Below are 13941 nucleotides of genomic sequence, written 5' to 3'. Positions count from 1 at the left end.
TGGGGGGAACAGATAGATCTTCCATCTGCTTGTTCACTGCCTAAATGGCTACAACAGCAGGTGCTGGTCTAGAACAAAGCCAGGAGCCAGGAACTTCTTCTGGGTCTCCTACATGGATGCAGGGGCCCAAGCACTTGGGCCATCTTCTGCTGCTTTCCAGGCCATAAGCAAAGAGCTGGATAAGAAGAGGAGCAGCCAGGACTCCAACTGGCACCCATGTTGAACGCAGGCATTGCATGTTGTGGCCTAACCTGTTAAACCATAATGCTGGCCCCTGGAAGATTATTTTTAAATATTATGTATTTATTTGAGAAGGGGAAGAAAGAGGGGAGAAGAAAGCAATCCCATTCCATGGTTCATTCCCCAAATGCTTGTTACAGCTAGTACCAAAGCAGGGAGCTGGGAATATAATCTATATCTCTCATGTGGGTGGCAGGAACTTGTTTACTTGACCCATCACTGCTGCCTCTCAAGTGTGCATTAGCAGGAAGCTAGTGTCAGGAACTGGGAGTCGTCTGGATACAGAAACTGAATACAGGTGCTCTGATGTGGAACACGGACTTCTTAACCACCAGGACAAATGCTCTGGGTGATTTGTGGTGGGAATGTTGTAAAGCATACATTGAGTACTGGGTAGAGAGAGAGCTTCCTATACCAAAAATCAAGGAATTCAGTTGGATTTCCAAGTCAAAGATGAAAAAAGGCAGTTTCAAATGAACTCTTCCAGTACTTCTGTGCTCTCAGATATCTCTTAGTACCAAGTGAGGGTACAGGATCCCAGAGCAGGAGACTGGATGTGCCAGGATGTTGGAGAGACTTATGAATGCCAACTGCTAATAATAACACCCCTTTATCTTTGTGTTGCTAATTCACTGCTGTGCTCTCCTATCTTCAGCTCATTGGAGGCTAACTATGACCTTTGTGAATTAGATTGGCCAGATATTATTCAGACTTTGTGAAGGAGGATTTAAGGCTTGAAGAGGGTGAGACAGAGACTTCAAAAACTAGTCTTATGATTAAAATAAAAAATCCAGTGTGTGTGTTTTCCTCGATATGTTGGTTAGCCAGCCATTGCCAAAATAATACTGGGTAGCATGTAAATTCTCAGATATGGTAGCTTAAAACATTAATCATTTATTATTATTACTAATGGTTCTGTAGGACAGTTGCAATGTGGCTCACCTAGAGTAGGCTTGTTTGGCTGGCTTTACTTCTCACTGCAGATGCTAGAGTAGCTGGGCTGGCTCTGCTTCAGGCTGTGGCAGTTCTAGTAGTTTGGATGCTCAGGGCTCTCTTCCTCCTCTTGGGGCCATAGGCACACTTTTGATATAATGAAGTCCAAGGTGAAAGACCTCTAAAGGTTTAGGCTTTGAACTGGTTCACAGTCACATCTGCTTCATTGTGAGTCCAAAGAAACTCACCTATATAACCCCGAAGTCAAGGGCTTGGAAAATAGACTCCGTTAGTGGGGCAGACTCTGAGACACATGGAAGAGGGTGTGTGGATACAGGGATGGGTGAAAGACTGGGGCAAAAGTGTTCATCATGTTCAATTTGCTCTTTTGTTCCTTAATTTATTTTGCTTAGACCCAAAGCATGAGCCTGGTGTGCAGCAAGGTGTTGAGGAAACAAAGGAAAACAGTAGAATTTTCATAAGTGGCCATTTCAGCAGAGCACGAGATTTGCCACTGAGAAGGAAGCACAGGTAGTACTTGAGAGCATATTCTTTCAAGAACCAGAGAAGGAGCCACCAGATGAATCAATGAAGAAAGAACATCAAGGCTGAAAGTATCTGGGGTAAGCTCCATTTTTATTTCAATCAGTGGAACTAGTTATGACAGACATTTAAGCTTGTTTATGATTGACAACAGCCCTGGTTAGTCGTTTTGTTAAGTCCTGTGTCTTTTTACTCTTACAACAAAATATCTGAGGACACTCGCATTGATTTTATTTATTTATTTTAAAATGTTTACCTATTTAATTAATTTCAAAGAAAGCCAGAGAGAGAGAGAGAGAGAAAGAGAGAGAGGGAGAGAGGGGGTGAGTACTTCGGTCTGCTCATTCATTCCCCAAATGCTCACAATAGCTGGGGCTGGGCCAGACTGAAGCCAGGAGCCAGTAACTCTATCTAGGTCTTGTGCATGGGTGGCAGAAACCTAAGTACTTGAACTATCATCTGCTGCATCACAGGTGCACATGAGCAGGAAGCTGGAGTCAGGAACAGAGCCAGGATTCAAACTCAGGTACACTGATATGGGATGCAGACACCAGTGGTGTTTTAGCAACTAGGCCAAAAGTCTGTCCTTGTATCATTTTAAAGGAGAGCATATGGAAGAAGATGAGGGTGGTGTCACTTATCCAAATACTATTTAGCAGTTGATTTTTTTGAAGATTTATTTATTTATTTGAAAATCAGAGCTATACAGAGAGATAAGGAGAGGCTGAGAGAGAGAGGGAGGTCTTCCATCCTCTGGTTCACTCCCCAATTGGCCGCAATGGTTGGAGCTGTGCCTATCTGAAGCCAGGAACCAGGAGCTTCTTTTGGGTCTCCCACGTGGGTGCAGGGGCCTAAGGACTTGGGCTATCTTCTACTACTTTCCCAGGCAATAGCAGAGAGCTAGTTCAGAAGTAGAGCAGCTGGGACTCAAACCAGCACCCATATGGGATGCTGGCAGTGCAGGTGGCAGCTTTACCCACTGTGTCACAGTGCTGGCCCCTAGCAGTTGATTTAGAGGAAAAGAATGTGTCTGGGAAGTGGCAGGGAATACAGAGGAGATGGGGGCAGTTCTAGGGGTCCTGTAGAATAATAGCATAATAATTAATTCTACCATTTTCTGAGTTCTTTGTGCCAAATGTAATGCAAAGTGCTTCGCATAAGATAAGTACTATTGATAATCCTATGTTAGAGATGGGTGAGGCTCAGAGTAGAGCAAGGTGATCCACAACCCTGGCTGAATGGTGAGTGGAAAAATAATGATCTGCAACTTCCTCCCAGCTCAGCACCATGGACAGCAGATTCTGTGGTCTGCAGTGTCTTGAGTAAGATGCTACAGGGTGAACCTCCATGTACAGGAAATCAGAAATGCTTTTGAGTGAGTTATTTATAACATACCCACCCCTTCCTCTATAATAAGTTTTGATAACCAGAAGACATATTTTTTAATTTTTGTTTTTTGCTAAGGACTTGATAGTGTGGGCGTGGAGATTGTATTGGCTGGGCAGCTTGGGATGTGAACACTTGAAGACAAGATCTGGTAAAAAGCCACATTGTTTTAGTATATGTGCTGCTGAAGCCAGCGTAAGAGCCACATTGTTTTGCCCAATAAAGCAACAACAAAAGATGTGGAGGCTGAGTTGGACTAAGAGTGGGAAACTCCCAGGGAGTATATAGGTAGTCAGGATGAGGGGTCTCCAGTGGGGACAAGGAAGAGAGGGGACTTAGAGAAAAGAGAGCAAGAAGTGACTCCCACACCATTAACCTAAGTGCAACTGGATTTATTTGGGAGCTTGGTAGGGGCAGCTGAAAGAGACACTGAGTTCTGTGTTCCACATATGAACACTGCCTGACTAGAGGACTTCTTCCCAGGGTGTGGTGGTGGAGAGCTTCCAGAATTTTCTCTGTGTTTGCACTGGGTTTCCCTAGTTACCTCTCAAACTTTTGAGTGCAGGCATGGTGCTTCCTTCTCCTTCCTGCCTCCCACATGACACACACTCAGGACATGCTCGAGAGTTGATTTGTTTCCTCTGGCTGAGTCCTATTAAGAAGTTTCCTTTGATGCAGCCCTTCCTAGGATTCCAGGTCACTGGCAACTTTAAGTATTCTTTCCCACTTCACTACATTCAACGAGTCAGACCATGCGTTTGAATTTCAGGCTTAGGAAAATCGGTCACTGTGCTTCTAAGATTGGTATAAGAATATGCTATGAGACAGAACTGAGCTTGCTTGTCTTAGGCCACAAACAAACTGCCAACCTACCCACAATTTGTGGTAGCAAGGGCGACATGGAGAACATAGGGGAAATCTGAGTGGCTCTTCCTTCCTCCCTCCTACCCTGCCCTTATCCTTATGCAGAGTGCTTAGAGAGCCCATGAACAGGAAGCCTTTCCATCTACAGACACATCTTCTTTTACTTAGATACAGAAGTGTGGTCCAAAACTGTTGGGGGTGGGAAGGTGGTAGAACTTCAGAGTCAGGTTTAGAACTTCAATCATTGTCCTACAGAAACTCTTTGAGCAATGGTTAAATGCAGCTAAAAAATGCATTGGGGAATTTGTTGGCAAGATAGACTTTTTTTTAAAAAAAAGATTTATTTATTTATTTGAAAGTCAGAGTTACACAGAGAGAGAAGGAGAGGCAGAGAGAGAGGTCTTCCATCCACTGGTTTACTCCCTAATTGGCCACAATGGCTGGAGCTGTGCCGATCCGAAGCAATGAGTCAGAAGCTTCTTCTGGGTCTCCCACGTGGGTGCAGGGGCCCGAGGACTTGGGCCATCTTCTACTGCTTTCCCAGGCCATAGCAGAGAGCTGGATCGGAAGTGGAGCAGCCAGCTTTACCTACCATGCCACAGCGCCGGTCCCAAGATAGACTTTTTTTTTTTTTTGACAGGCAGAGTGGATAGTGAGAGAGAGAGACAGAGAGAAAGGTCTTCCTTTGCCGTTGGTTCATCCTCCAATAGCTGCCATGGCTGGCACGCTGCGGCCGGGCACACCGCGCTGATCCGAAGGCAGGAGCCAGGTGCTTCTCCTGGTCTCCCATGGGGTGCAGGGCCCAAGCACTTGGGCCATCCTCCACTGCACTCCCTGGCCACAGCAGAGAGCTGGCCTGGAAGAGGGCCAACCGGGACAGAATCCGGCACCCCGACCGGGACTAGAACCTGGTGTGCCGGTTCTGCTAGGTGGAGGATTAGCCTATTGAGCTGCGGCGCCAGCCCCAAGATAGACTGGATTAGGAATGTGGCCACCAATTGTGGGAATTAGATGGAAAAATTACTTGCTTTGGAGTCTGCCGTGCCTGAGTCTGAATCTTGGCTCAGCTGCTTATTTGCTGGGCACCCTCGTGTGCCTCTCTGAGCCTCAATTTCATCATTTGTAAAATGAGGCAACTGATACACACTGTTAATGAACTAGTTAGGATAGTTCATTTATTATTAAGGGGCTTAATCTCTGTTGTATTAGTACTAGTACGATTATGAAGTAAAATTTTAAAAAAGTTCATCTCTGTAGTCCATGTATTTATTGGATGCCTAGCAGTGGTCTTCCATGTGCTGAAGAGGTAGCTGGGAAGAAGAGAGATGCACTCTCTGCCCTCTGATGTTTACAGTGTAGTGGGGAGACAGACGTGGAACAAATTACTGCACAAATAACTTTTAAATTGTAATCTATAACATATGCTCTGAAGGAAGAGCATATAGTTATGGGAAGCTGACAACTGGGAAATCGACCTAGTCTGGGGGTTAGGGAAGGTAAAGAAAAGCTTTCTTTGAGTCAGAGCTGTCCAAAGTTGAACTAGGCTGCACCATAGCTGGGTTTCCTTTGACTGGAGGGTGTAACTGCAGGCTGGAAGATAATTATTTAATAATTCATTTAATAGTGGCCAGTGATGTGGCACAGCCTGTAGTGCCGGCATCCCATACGGATGCTAGTTTGAGTCCCGGCTGCACTACTTCCGATCCTGCTCTCTAGTATGGCCTGGGAAAGCACCAGAGGATGGCCCAAGTCCTTGGCCCTCTGCACCCACATCACAGACCTGGAAGAAGCTTCTGGCTCCTGGCTTCTGATCAGCTCAGCTCCAGCCATTGCAGCCATTTGGGGAGTGAACCAGCAGATGGAAGACCCCTTTCTTTCTCTTTGTCTCTACCTCTATCTGTAACTCTGTCTTTCAAATAAATAAAATAAGGCTTTTTAAAAAAGAATTTATTTATTTAAGAGATGGAGAGAGGTGGGTAGAGAGAGCAAGAAAGAGAGGAAGAGAGAAACACTTTCATCTGGTGGTTCATTCCCCAAATTCCTGCATGGCTAGGGCCAAAGCAAGGAGGTGAGAATGTAATGTGAGTTTACCACATGTGTGGTAGCCATTCAGTTGTTTGTCCCATTGCCGCTGCCTCTCAGGGTCTGCATTGTCAGGGAGCTGGAATCAGTAGTCGGAGCTAGGAATTTAATCCAGGTACCCTGCAGTGAGACATGGGCTTCTTAACTGCTAAGCTCATGCTCACCACTAGGCTGGATGATTCTTCATGCAGATGTTGTAAAGTGCATTATACACTGGGTAGAGAACTTCCTATACAAAAAATCTAGGAATTAAATTGGATTTCTTGGTCAAACATGAAACAGGCAGTTTTATGTCCCTCTTTGGAAATGAATTAATTCTTCAAATACTTTTTTGTACCCAAATGCCTGTCTTAGCTATCTGGTATCTCAGTCCGAGTGAGGGTACAGGTTACAGGGCAGATGGCAATGTATACACCAGCATGGGTGGCCTTCAGTAACAAAGCTTACCAGATATCAGTGGCTTAATACAATCAAGTTTTATTCTTTGTCATGTCACAGTTCACTGTACGTCTGTAGAGGGATTTGGCTTTATGCAATTTTTAGGGAACCTGGATCCTTCTATTGTATTGGATGTAACTTTGCCAAGTTTGGAGTCCTCCACTGGGTACTTTGCATCAGACAGGCAGATGGAGGAGCAGTGGAGGCCTGAAGGATTGAGCAGGAGGAATTTTATGGGCCAGATTAGGAGGTGGTGACAGGATTTCTGTCTACATTCTAGAGTCACATGGCTGTACCCAGTATAAGGAAGACTGAGGATGATTGCGTATGTAAGAGTAGAGCATTACTAATTTGGTGGACAGCAAGCCACCTATAGGTGAGGTTGTAATAGGGAAAAATACAGATAGTGTGTCTTAATTCCATCTAGTACATAGCAGGACTCAATAATGTTAGTTCTGTTAGCATTGTTTACACAGGAAAGTGGATCTTAAATTCCATACAAGCAACTTAGAAAAGACTCTGAAGTCTCAGTTCATTTTAGATGTAGACTGCCTTGTTTGTTCATCCTCAGCGCCCCAGAAATTCTGATTTCTAGGCCATGAGGGGTTAAACTGCCCTGGCCTCCTTGGATACTCGACAGCTGGATGTCTTTCCAAGGGCCTTTGGCATTCTCTTCCACTGCAGTAAATACGTCTGGCACTCCCTATTCTGGAAATACAAGCGACTAGTCAATTGAAAAAGGCGTCTGCTGATGGTAGCATGACAAGCAATATTCATAACTGCTTGCAATCTCCTCCAGACATCCACTTGCTCCCATCCAGCCCCACTGAGCACCGAAGGGCTCCTGTGATCTCTGCAGCCTCTGCCGCCAGCAATGCAGCTGAACCCTGACCTGCTATTCCACTCGACATGCCCTGGGAGCAAAGGGCCTTCTTCCAGTGTTTACCCCGCCAGATCAGCAGATGAGTGGGGCGTGGGGAGCAGGCTTCTGGGGGGCAGGCAGCTGCAGTGCAGAGCTCGGGAGCATAGGCTTTGCACTTGGGAGTTGGAATACTCGGATCTGCAACTTGCTGGCTCCAGGGCTTTGGAAAAGTCGCTTTACCTCTCTTACCTCAGTTTCCTCATTGGTATGATGAGCGTAAGCACATTGCCTTCTTTAACTCTGTCCCAGGAGAGGTTGGGTCTCAAATGAGATATCTGAAGTGCACCTACTCCTACCTTCCTGATGAAAAACTACCTAATGAGGGCCAGCAGGATCGTGTCCCCAGGCAGGTACAACTGGGACACAGAAGTAAAAGGGCCATCATTACATCCAAGGCTCACATCTGTCCTCTGTCTATGGGCAGGAGGTGACAGAAGGAGTCGCCCTTTATGTTCTCATGCCAGGACAACCTACTTGGACCTACCTGGGTGGGAGAAGGTGACAATGCACAGGGTCATAGCCCGACAGGGGCAAGTGATTCCTCCTCTCCCGGAACTGCATCCATAGCATCCATGAGGTGAGAAACAGGATCACCAACCAAGGCCAAAAGACTTCTGTCCCGTGTCCCTGCTGTGGTCATGCCATCTTCAGATATTTGTATCACATTTTGTCACCATCAAAGCCTTCTTTCAGGCAATATTGTATCATGTTTATTCCTTTCAATGGTCAAGCTAGGCCTTGTGATCTCCATGAAGCTGAGGCTCAGAGATGTTGAACAGTTTGTCCAAGCTTTCAGACCAAGATATGTGGAGCTCCAAAGTTGTATTCCCTCTCACCCGTACTCCTGCATTCTGCCTCTGTATTTTCAGACATATCTAAGAGAAAGGCCTTATCTTCTCTAGACTAGACAGTAGGCAGGTGTGTGCTCTCTGGTCCTCTTTGGACTATAAAAGAGGAACATGTCTCTGATTATTCATATCCCTACCTGTGACTGGTACATGACTAAGTGTCCTGTAAATGGGTGTAAGATGGAACATTGTGAGAGGGACTTGGCAGGAAGCAGGAAAAGCTGTGGGTGTTGAGCAGAGTTCAGAGACGGTGGTTGACCACTGTGTGCTGCTGTGTGTGCTGAAGGATGACCGTGTGAAAGGGGGACACAGAGGGAGCCAGAATAAATAAGGCTTTCTCACATCGAACACTCAGAAATATAAAACATAGGCCCTCCTCCAGGGAGAATGGTCCCAAACAGGTCATGGAGACTTAGAGAGGCTCCCAGGAAAGTGGTGTCTTTGAAGGCAGGATCAAAAGTTCCTTGCAAATGCACTTGGGCAGCTGAGCCAAGCAAAGAGGCTGTGCTGGATGCTAAGCTTTACAGAAAGATTTGTTAGCCTCTAACCCCAGCAAGGGCAGGATAGGAACCTGGGCTCTTCTGTTGTACCAAGTGAGAAACAGGTCAGGAGTTCCACGTGGGGCACCGTTGAGCTTAAACCAGGGCAGTGCATTGGGAGAGAAAATTTGGACCCACTCTCCTGGGATGGGGAGGAAGCCTGGCTCTGAGAATACAGTATACAGGGCACAGCTGGAGGAGCCTGAGGCCACAGGGAGAGGCAACATCACCTCGGCAATGGGAGGATCATGGAGTTGCAGTGTGAAGGCGAAGCCCATGTAGCCAGCAGTGCTGGGGGAAAGGGGTGCAGGGAATGGTGAGGGTTAAGTTCATATGTCAGGTTTATTGGGCTAAAGCATGCCCAGATAGCTGGCAAAGGATCATTTCTGGGTGTGTTTATGAGGGTGTTTCTGGAAGAAATTAACATTTCAATGAGTACACTCAGTAACGTAGACCACCCTCACCCAGGTGGGTAGATGGTATACAATCCAATGAGGGCTTGAACAACAAAGAGGCAGAGGAAGACACTGTCATCTAGCTGGTTCTTGGGCCTTTGGGTTTAGTCTGGAACAAGGCCACCCTCTTGCTGATGGCAGATGGAGGGACTTCTCAGGTTCCACAACCATGTGAGTCAATTCACCAAGATAAGTCTTTGAAAAATAAAGATAGCAGAGATTTTTCTGTATGGGAAGGTGAATTTACATCCAGGAAGTGTTGTGTGTGTGTGTGTGTGTGAGAGAGAGAGAGAGAGAGAGAGAATGAATGAACTTCATCCCTGAGTCCACTGCCCAAATGGGGGGCATTGAGAGTTCCTGTCATGGTCATGGTTTGCATGTCTCCTCCCAACTTATGTTGAAGCTTAATTGCCATCGTAATGTCATTAAGAGGTGGGGCCTTTAAGGGTGATTACATTGTGGGAACATGGCCCTTCTGAACAGATTAATGCCATTTTCAAGGGAATGGGTTAGTTACCATGAAGTGGGTTCCTGGGGTAAAAGATGAGCTCAACCCATGTCTCCCTGTCTGGCTGACCTGTGCTTACTTGCCCTCTGGCCCATTACTGTGTGGCAGGAAGGCAGTTGCCAGGTGCAGCCCCTCTGCCTTGCACTGCCCAGCCTTCAGACCATGAGCGAATGCACTTCTGTACCCAGCCTGAGATGTTCTAGCATAGCAGCAGCAAACAGACTATGAGTGGATCCATCCGAGTGGGGGTGGTCCATCTGGCGAGGGCTTAGAGTGCCAGCCCTAGATTCTGGCAAGGAGGAGACATGGGCAAAGCTGCCTGCCATGTGTGTCTTGCTGCCCCATTCCCTGGCTGGGGGTATTTCCAGCAGCAACCTCTGCACAGCCCCAGCCCTTTCTCCCTGATGAACGTGACCCACCACTGAAACTCCATCAGCCTCCAAGACAGGGAGGTCAGCCCCAAAGGCTGCAGACAATAGCCTTATCGGCCGCTGCTAGTGAGGGTGTAAGCAGGGGATTGGATGGTATCATTCTAATTTACACGGGATTTTGTTTCTTTCCAGGTACTTAGCATGTGGATCTAGGTGATATCAAAGGCAGAGCATTATACAATAAGTAGGCTTAACCTCCATCTCACCCCCTCTCATCCTTCTGTCTCTTCATTGAGGCCATGAGTAGCTGCAGCTGGGGTTGCCATAGTGACCAATTAGGATTACTGAGATGTTCTTGCAGAGAAAAAAGGGAATATCGATTTAGCTTTGACAGTAGGGCATCTGGGGACCATGGGAGCCTAGGGTGTTCAGCATTAATAGGGGGCAGAGTGTGACACCTTCAAGGCTGTCCTGTTCTGGTGTCACTTTTGAGTTGAACCCCATATGAGGTGGAGACCACTGACAGGCTCCTGCCTACTTTCAGAGCTTGTGTAACTGGGCTGAGGGTATCTGGGGCACAGTGGGAGTGCTCCCACCCCCAGTAGTTGGAATGACTCTCACGAGAAATGGAATTCCCAGGGGAGCTTAAGTGCCTAGAGGGCTTCACCCCAGCCATGAGCTTCTGTTGCCATTTGACTATTCGCAGGTGCTCAGATACCCCTCCCTGTGCTGTAGGGTGTTAGAACTGGAGAGGAGGACACATCGTGGGCCCTGACTTTTGGAGCTTTGAGTGGGGCAGGACACTTGGTTTTATCATGTACAAAATTAGCTCCCTGCGGATGTCTTGCCAAGGTCAAGAGGACACAGTGAGGCCAGGAAGTCTTCAGGGTGGGGGTGGGGCTTGAAGCTGGTGGCTCAAGGCTCTGTGGCTGTCACAGAATGTAACTAAGCCTCAGTTTACTTCTCTGTAAACAAAAGTTGATAGCTGCATGGGAGAGTTAAAAAGATTAGAACATATACTGGTGAAGTGCTTGGTATGTTCTCAGTGTAGGAGGCTGGGGAGTCTGGGACAGAGAACTGGCAGCTGGGTGGGTAAGGAGAGAAGGGTTTGGAGACACAATGGAAGAATTTGTGTGGATTCCAGGTAGAGATGGGGAAAGGAGTTTGGGAACTAGACAGCACAGGCTGGAGTGAGAGGAGACACTGCCTGAGGACAGGTAGTCTATAAAGGAAGGACATCGATTTGGCTCCTGGTTCTGGAGGCTGGGAAGTCCGCGAGCATGGTGCCGGCATATGCTTGGCTTCTGGTCAGGGCCTCATGCTGCTTCAAGTACGGCAGAAAGTGGGAGGGTGAGTGGACAAGTGAGGAAGAAACAGGGGTCATATGCCTGTGATAGCTGATCCATTCCCGTGAGAGCAGCAGCACTCTATCCCTGAGGGCTCTGTCCTCATGACCCAAATACCTCCCCCGCCCAAGGCCCACTGTCTCCTACCACTGTCACAATGGAGACCAAATTTCAGCCTGAGTTTTGAAGGGAAAACTACTTCCAAACCCTAGCAAGAGAAAGAGAAGGAGAACGCTGGAGGTCATGGAGGGCAGTGGGAAGGAGGGAATGGTGAGCAGGAGGGTGCTGGGTGCTTTGCAGAGTGGAGGGCCGGAGAGAAGCCCTGGCTTCACAGAAGGAGACTTTTTTCCTTTTCCCCATCCCACAATTCAGAGAAGTGGGTTAATCTAAAATTCTTTGGAAATGAAAAGGGAGTGAGTGGGGTTGGCACTGTGGCTTGGTGGACTATGCAGCAGCTTGTCTAGTATCTGGAGTGCCTGTCATTGAGTTCCACCTTCACTTCTAATCTGGCTTCCTGCTAATATACACCTTGGGAGGCGGCAGGTGATAACTCAAGTACTTGTGTCTCTGCTACCCATGTGGGAGACCTGGATGCAGTTCTTGCCTCCTGGCTTTGGCCTGGCCCAGTTCTGGCTATTAATGGACATTTGGGTTGTGAATCAGCAGACAGAAGATCTCTCTCTGCTTTTCAAATAAATAAAAATCAATAAATACAATTTTAGAGGAAAGGGAGTGAGTGAGAGGACTCAGCAGCAAGTACCTCATCCCGGGGATCAGTCCTCTCAGGGCTGAGCACACACACCCTGGATCCATCATTCACAAATCAGCTGGTCCTCTGGCCTGATCTGTGGGAGAACCTCTGGGCTGGTGCTCCCCTTTCCTCCATCTTGGCCTTGGGCTATGAGGATCCAGGGCCAGGGTTAGTTTACCAAACACATCCTGACTCTCCATTTGGACAGACTCCACACAGAGCTGTCCCTGCCTCTGCCCCCACCTGAACCCCTGCAGCTGGGCCTCAGGGCTCTCATTAGAGCAGCTTTTTTCTCCTTCTTGCCCCATCCCCTGCCTCTGCAGGATTTAATAACTGCCCTCCTTAAAGATCAGGAGACATGATTAATTCTGACTTGAGGATTATTAAAATGCTTCCACCAAGCATCTGGCATTAAAAGTTTTAAATCAATTAATCTGTTGTTTGGGGAAGAGCATCCTAGTTAGCACAGCTGCACGAGGACATTCAAGTTGCTGTTGGGTTGGGAGGGGCGGTACTGGAGGGAAGGCTCAGCTTCCCCTGGGAGTTGAAGGTCACCTAATGGGTTCCTAGAACCTTCCATGGTCCCCAAGCCCAGCTTTCTCTCATCCAAGTCAAGTGCATCCGATTTCTGAGTGGTTCGCTATCCCAGCTCCAGTTAAGATACAAATTTACGATTAAATTTCAATTTCAGACAAGGAATAATTTTTTAGTGAGAATATGTCTCATGCAACTTTGGAGACATGCTTATATTACAAAATTATTGTATTTGTTCTTTATCTGAAATTCAAATCTAACTGGGCAGCCTTATTTTTATTTGCTAGATCTGGCAACCCTGCACTCCCACCCCCATTTGCAGTGCTTGCTATACAAGGATACCACGAAAAGTTCATGGAAAATGGAATTGAAAGGCAAGTTTATGTTGGTGCCAAAAAGCTTTTGAAATCCCTGCACATGAGGGGTCTTCAAAGAGTTCATGGCAAATACATATTATTAAAAAACTATGCATGGAATTTAAAACATTTACATCAAAATAAGCTTCTTTTAATTGTGTTTTCCATAAACTTTATGAAGTCCATTCATAGTCTAAGTGTAGAAGGCTGAACAGACATCACAGCTGACATAGGACTCCTGGCTGTGGGCCCTGGACCTACTGTCTTCATGCCAGATGTCCTAGAGCAACTTGAAGGGTCCCTCTTTTAGGTCAAACAAGAAATGAGCAACCTTGAACTCTAACTCTAGGGCACTTAGGAATTTGTGGGGCTTTTGCATAGTGCTTTGCAAAATCCTTGTCTTGCTGATAAATCATGGGGACTTTTTGTTCTTAACCTACACTCCCAAAGCCACATGCCTGGCATTGCTTTTAGCAGTTGGTTGCTTGGCCTCAAGCTTGGGGTACCCACAGCACCTTCCATTTATTCCTGTGGCTTTGTCTGAACATGAGCCCTTGATGACAGGGCTGTGCCTGGGCCACAGTTCTTTTGCATTCCCAGCTTGCAGCTCAAGACTGGCACATGGTAGACCCTGGATGTAAGTTGATAAAATGAATTTGTGAGTTAGTGTAGCTTCTGTGTGTTCTCAGCAAGGCTCCTGAGTAGCCAGACTTGTCACTTACAGATCACAAAGGGTTAAGTGTACAGCAGTGAACATAGTCTTAAACCTATTAGACCAAGGTCCCAGTACAAACTTCGTGCAAGTTCTGGTTTTCACTAGTACCT

At 46.9% G+C, this 13941-nt stretch overlaps 1 long non-coding RNA gene across 1 annotated transcript in view; it reads left to right on the top strand.

Moving 5' to 3' along the window:
- The first annotated feature begins 1590 nt into the window (after positions 1–1590).
- The window catches only part of LOC149128546 (uncharacterized), a 70334-nt gene continuing 57983 nt past the window's right edge, over positions 1591–13941 (top strand). Inside the window, exon 1 of the long non-coding RNA XR_016213218.1 lies at positions 1591–1796. This is a non-coding gene — a long non-coding RNA (uncharacterized LOC149128546). The remainder of the gene's footprint in view (positions 1797–13941) is intronic.

This window comes from Oryctolagus cuniculus, chromosome 1, assembly GCF_051225735.1.
Source record: "Oryctolagus cuniculus isolate XC-2025 breed Fujian yellow rabbit chromosome 1, ASM5122573v1, whole genome shotgun sequence".
Taxonomy (NCBI): domain Eukaryota; kingdom Metazoa; phylum Chordata; class Mammalia; order Lagomorpha; family Leporidae; genus Oryctolagus; species Oryctolagus cuniculus.
Note: the sequence above shows the minus strand (reverse complement) of the source record. Positions and strands in the feature narration are given on the sequence as shown.